General features: G+C 29.1%; 1 long non-coding RNA gene across 1 annotated transcript; it reads right to left on the bottom strand.

Moving 5' to 3' along the window:
* Positions 1–5,024: 5,024 nt before the first annotated feature.
* On the bottom strand, positions 5,025–6,836 carry LOC130510931 (uncharacterized). Its single transcript, XR_008944714.1, has 3 exons — positions 5,691–6,836; positions 5,454–5,604; positions 5,025–5,372 (listed from the first exon to the last, which is right to left on the bottom strand). It is a non-coding gene; the product is annotated as an uncharacterized LOC130510931 (long non-coding RNA).
* Positions 6,837–7,145: the final 309 nt, after the last annotated feature.

Consider the following 7,145-nt stretch of genomic DNA (forward strand, 5'->3'; position numbering starts at 1 on the left):
TGTGATTTATAAATTAGTATTTTTAATTTATTTTTTATTTGTAAATTTGAAATATATGTGAAAATTAAATTAAGCTGGACTTACATAATAGAGAAAACAAATTCTTGGATACTGATAAAAGTATTTTACAGAATTTTTATTTTTTGTTTATAGATTAAAAATGAATTAGATTTTTAATAATATTTGATGATAATTAAAATTTCAAATAACTAATTTTAAAAATATATTTTAAGAAGATTTTAAGTGATTTCAAAAATATTTTATTAGAATCTTCTTTTAAATATTTATTTACATTTCTAATAAAAATAAGATATGAAAAGATATCATAACATACGCAAAATTTAATAAATTTTATAAAGTTGATACAAATTAAAAAAATCATACATAAAGTGAAATGGTGACTTCTGTTTTAATATATAAAACTAGATTTTGACCCGCCCTTTCAAAGGGCGGGTATATTTGTTTTTAGTTTTTTTTTAAATTTAATTTTTATATTTGTATTATGTTTATAATTATATTTGTGTTTAATATTAATTTAATATAATTTTGATAACTATATTAAATATGTCAAATTGCATAACTATACACTTGTACCATATGTATTTCATAAATTATTTTTAGCTTTGTTTTTAAAGTTTGCAACATGTTATATATTTCTAAGCGGGTTACCAAACGTATTTTGTCGATAACATTCGTACCCAGAAAACCAGATTTAAAATTGACTCAGAAATCAAAGTCTCATACTCTATTAGACATATCATATATACTCGAACGGTTTTTAAAGTATTATATCCAAAAACCAATATCAAATTCAACCCACTACAAACAAATTTTTTGAAAATTGTTTGAAAAATAATTTTTAATAGACATATATGTAAATGGGTTAAGCTTATACTCTTTAAAAATATATATTATATTAACTAACTTTAAATACTTTATTTTTATTAAATAAATATATAATGATTTTAATTATGACCATATTATATTAACTGAATTTTTAAAAATTTACTAAAATTATATATGGATCTCAATTTTAAATTTGGTAGTTTCTTGTAAATAATTGAAAAAAACATTAAAGCTAATGTTAAATTATATATTTGATATGCTAATTATAAAACCAAAAATATGAACCAAAAAAACTAAATATTATAAGTAGAAGAATTGGTTGTAGTGTTCTAGTATGATAAATAATTAATTATCATGAATTTCTAAAACTTGACAGTGGCGTATAACTTGACATTATTTGTAACCATCAACTATTATAAGTTAGTCAAGCACGTATTAGTCATTTATATTCAATCGTGTAACTGTCCCTATATGTAGGGCCGAAAAAGTTGGAACTAAAAGAAAAATTAGAAACTATTTATACTATTAATTGGTAGTTACATAGATGAAAAACGGTTTATATATTTAAAAGTATTTATATTATTAGGTGGATATGACCTTTATCAACCGGTCATGTTCCAAAATTAATAGTATTGATTTGAATTCTAGAACGATATCGACATAAGTTCAAAGCTGATGTAACCTTATATTGTTAATAATCAAATAATTTTGAGGAACTCCTTGTAAATAAAACTAGATCATGACCCGCGCGCCTGCGCGGGTTTATCTTTTGATTCGTATTTTTTATATACATGTTGTATATTATTTAAGATTTATAATATAAAAAGTTATAATGATCCGGAACCAAAAAAAATCGACCAGGACAAAAAAAAATCAAATACCTTTTTTTGACAAACTAAAAAAAAAAAAAAAAAAAATAAAATCAAAAACCTACTTAGATCCAAATGTTGAGAACCCGAAAAACTCATACCTGAAATGAACAGATTTATACCCGACCCAGTGAGCTAAATTTCAAACATAATATCTTTTATTATATTTTTAATTCATTTTTTTGGGGTTAGTGAGATTTACTATTTATTCGGAAGATTTTTGGCTAACTTAATGGTATATATTCGTAGGTTTTTTTTTCTGAACAGGAAAAAAAAAGATTTGGGTCTTGATTAAATTTATCTTATATAACAAATTGCTACTATAAATAATTTTTATAAAAATTAATTTGTAACAGTAATATCATTTTTGGTATAAATTAGTTAATCATAGTTTATAGGTTCAAAGTATAGAGTTAGTCGTCTTCATAGTATATTGTATTATTAGTAATCTGTATAATATAATATAGTAATATCGATAGATGCAAGTTAATGAATACATATGATATATTGTATTATTAGTAATCTGTCGTATAGTATTATATGTTAGTAGATGTATTATTAATAATCTATCTTATAGTATAATATGCTAGTGGATGTACCTAGATTATAGTAAAATATATGCAATATAAGGAAACATGCGTAGTGGATATAATAATAAGGTAAGAAGTGAAAAACTATGGTAATGGTTGATATTAATTATTTATAAAAATGTATGTCTAATAATAAGTAGATTAATATAGCATTAATTACATAAGGTCCAACTTTAAAATCCACCTAGAAGAAGTTGTAATGTTTCTGTTTTAATAAGATAGATAGACTAACAATACTGCCATGCCCCGGTCGGGTTTGTTCGTCTAATTATTTGGTGTCAACTGTTTCTAGATTTTAGAAATTATAACTTAGGGACGTTAATAATGTGTCAATCACTAATATTATATAGTTTGACCAGCAAACATAAGGTTAATACTACATGGTTCTGTTGGTTGTTGTCATGACAGATTATAAGCTCATATACGATCTATTCACTATCTTTTACTTTATGTTTTGTTTCCGCCGTCGCTATATATTTTTATATTCGAACCAGGTTTATTGGTTTTGTGTAGCAATGTGCATCATAAATAAGCATTGATAACCAATAATAAACCAACAAAATAACATAATTTGTTATATACAAAAATTAAACGGTCCTTGTTATGGATTGTGACTTGGATATTTATTTAAGTTACCCCCTTTTGAACATAACAATTGAAAATTTCTTGACCAGAAACAATTAAATCTTCTAGGCTGTGACTGATTGGTCATTATGGGGTAAATATTTACTCTAAATTTTGTATTATTTCTATCAATCAAGTGTTGTAACCCTTGTAACACTATTTTTTATATTACTCTAGTTACTATTGAAACGAAGACAAGTACACACTTATTTTTTACTCTATAATTTATCAGAGTAAAAATAGTTACAAAAAAAAAATTATCAGAGTAATAGCAGTTATGTTACTTGTTCCTTTTTCTCTTTTTACTATATTATTTTCATATTTTTTTACTCCACTCTATTCCTAAAATACCAACTAGACCCTAAGTAAGAAAGAAAAAAAGAGTTTAGCTGGTGACTAGAGTCTATAGAGAGGTGGTGAATATGAAGGGACTTACATTTCGTTTTCTTGTTTGTATCTACAAAACGTTAAGTAGCTGTAGCCATTTGAATGTTGAATATGATTACCTCACTCGTATTCTTTCACATTTATAAAAGTGAACATGTACGATCTAAACAATTTTTACTAAGTAATTATTTGGAAATTTTTGGACATTTCGAATAGAGAAGCAAAATATATTATATTAGTACTAGGGTTAGCCCGCCCTGCGGGCGGGTTGGTAACTGAAATATATCAAAACATTTATTAAATATTTCAAAATATTTAGTCTAATTTAAGTTGTATGTATTCTTTAAATTATAATACCTAATTAAAATTATAATTGTTCGTCACTTAAATTTTTAATATTACAATTATGCATTTGTATATATAATATATTTGTTATCTCATATTTTCGTGTTTCACGCGTGATGTTTGCTAATTTTATCACATTTTAAATATTTATTATAAGATTTTTATATTATAATTTAACACATAGATCTATGATCTGACAAAAAAATAGTTATTTCAATTCATATTGATGCCGTTTGTTTAAAGGGGAGAGTTTTTATTGGATAAGTGTTGAGGACCCTCATACTTAACTACATACTTCTTGATCATTTGGATTTGTATTGTGCTCGTTATATACTGTTAATAAATTTGTGATAAATGCAACATAGTTATGCTTGTGATTATTCTCGAGATGATGTTTCTTTCTACGATTTTTTTTCATTATTATTTGAATTATATTTTTAATTTTTTTGTTTCATTTGTATTTAAATATATCTTAAATATACAATGAACCGATAACACAAATATATAATGGTAGGTGAATGAAAATTTTCCTTTTTATTCATGATGAACAAACTAAAATTATTTGTACTCACATTTTTGAATTATCAGAACTGAAAATTATATTCAAGAAAGCAAGCTACATGAATAAAAAGTTAATTAAATTTTTGATATGATTAAACAATATTTTATCTTGTTCATTCAAGTTTGTATGGGAAAAAAAATTATTTACAACTTATTTTTAATAGCTTTAGAATAATTGAATTATCGTTTCCAAATATAAATCAGTTATTTTTGGTTTAGTGATAAAATAAATTTATCGATCTAACTATATTAGACATCTTAATTAACATTTTTCTTTCTTCGGGCCGCCATGCAATCTTCTTGAGAAATCCTTGGATGAGAATTATTAAAATCTTGTGAAACTCAAGGGGGATAATTAATAATACAGTGACTTTCTCTAATTTATATCAAATTTGGGATGAAGTTTAACTTGGAATGATAAAAAGTCGACTGATATGGATTCTATGCAATGTGTTCTCACCATAAATAAATCGATCATGATATACTTCTACTTACTATAGCCGGCACATTTCGAAATTTACTTCCATACGCTGATATTTTTGAGTTCATGTTGCAGGTTACAGAGGAGCTTCTTGTCCATGAAGCAATGACGATTAGTCGATTACGGACTTGGAATGGCAAGATATACGCTTTTATCTCAAATGAATTAAGTTCTCGAATTCTTCCTGTCAGTTCAGTCGCAAATGATATTGGTCTTGCCCACAGACATGTTCGGTCATTGACACGGGGCTTTTAAATGCTTTAAAGCTTTCTCAATTTGTGTTTGTGTATTTTTATCAGCGAAGTGTATAGAGATGTCGAATTGTCAAAACCTGTAGGATGGTGTTGTGTTCCAAATAAAAACTAATAAAAAAATCAGATACAATACTGCAAAACAACAAACAGAGACAGATATTTATGAAAGTGAACATGGATAAGCATCTGAAAACTGGTTTCAGACCAACGAAGATGTGAATATGTATCCAAATTAGTATTAGAAATTAAAGATTAAATATATACTAAAGATGCTCTAAAGCTATACGAAGAGAGAAAGAGAAGACAAATGAACCAAAGCTCTCCGAAAACCTGTTTTAATAAGAAGACAAAACAACACATGGTTTATTAGGCTCTAAATCTTCTCTTTAGAGATCATTCTCCAGAATCCGTGTGTCTGAAAATTAAAAAACAGAAACACAAAAAAAAATTGAGCATGTCGGGTTTTCAATACATCTTCAGAATCTATGGCAATTACCTTAGATTGAACAAATCCATCGTCGAGGGAAATTGCAAGTCTGAGAATCTAGGTATGTTCTTGGCAAGAGAATAGTATCCTGATGGAAGTGTTTGCTATGAGCAAGCTGTTGTGTAAGAGACTGCGTTAATGACTCTTCCGGTTGAATCACCTATACATACATATATCCATATGCAACACATTATCGATACAGAACATATATACCAAGATTGTCTTATTGCAGTTTCAAAAGCATACCAGCGCCGAGGCCAATAGCCTGGCCAGCCCAAAGTCAGAGACTTTTGCCTCCCATGTGGCTGCGTCTATGAGCATGTTCGTTGCTTTCAGATTGTAGTGAGTGATGTTACTCCCGTGCAGATAAGCAAGACCTCTCGCTATCCCCAGAATGATGCTGAATCATTCACGCCAAGTCAGGCAAACGCACTCGTCCCTGTCTGTATAAGCTTCCCCAGACACATCATAACACTCCACGAAAACAACTACGCACTCAGGATTGACGCTTGAAGACCACAATATTACTCTCTGAAACATGAAAGAGAGTGCTAAGAGAAATTAAAGAATAGGTATTTGAAATAGCTATATGGCACGATAGCTTTCCGACTCCAGAACGGAATTGAAATCTGATCACAGATCAGAAACAAAACTTCGAACCATAAAGGTCGAAACTTTATTAAAATCAAGCTAAAACCAAAGTTAAGAGATGAAAGAAGTGAAGAACTGCTTCAGTTTTAGTTTGAAACCACAACAAACCACTAAAAATTACTCTTCTTCTCTCCCACAAAAGATTAGATTGAAAACCAATGAAGAGAAACAAAAAGAAGAGGTAAACTATAAACAAAAGATCCGATTCATTATATTATTATGAACATGAGCCGGAAAAGAAAATCAAGTTTTCTCTCTCTTTGAAAGATATAAAGATTTGAGAACAGAGAGAGAAACAGAGAGAAAACTCTCTCTCTAGAAATTACAAACTCATAGTCTATACAAACTCATAGAGAAGGAGCTGCAGCGGTCGCGTCCAGTAGTACCCTTTGATCTCAACGACATCCATGTGCCTCACAGCTTGTCGAGTTTTCTTATCTCGCTCTCGAACTCCTCCTGCGACTTTATCAGACCCGAAAAGGTCAGTTTCTTGAATGCCATCCTGGAGACTCGTCTTGTAGACCACTCCGAACCCACCACGACCTAGCTCGCAGAAACGCTTATTTATATCTCCAAATCGTGAAGAATCCGAAGAGATCGAAGGTTGTGATGTGATGAGAAGTAGTGGGGTCGAAGATTAAATGTTAAGTTTATGGCTTCAGCATAAATCTTGGCGAATCCGTTACTCAGTTCAGTTTTAGTGTACGACGAAGAAGATGAAATGATTAACAGAATGTCGGCTTTGAAGACAAAGAAGCGTGGTCATGGCTCTGGGCCAATCATCCCGAAAGCCCAAATGCAAAACATTATACAAAGCTACCAAAATTATCCGTAAATTATGCTTTAATTGTCAAAGCCCAAATATCAAAACAGATTTTAAGTGAAACGCGGATGGGGTTGCCGTTTGGACACGTGTCGGGTCATGAGAAACTCATTTAGTGACGTGGCTCTCTAAAAAGAGAGACACCTTTTCTTTATATATATAGATAATCTCACTAGTTACATCCTCCGTTGATCACACTAAATGTAATGTGTTTCTCTTGCATCATA

This window comes from Raphanus sativus, chromosome 4 (assembly GCF_000801105.2).
Source record: "Raphanus sativus cultivar WK10039 chromosome 4, ASM80110v3, whole genome shotgun sequence".
Taxonomy (NCBI): domain Eukaryota; kingdom Viridiplantae; phylum Streptophyta; class Magnoliopsida; order Brassicales; family Brassicaceae; genus Raphanus; species Raphanus sativus.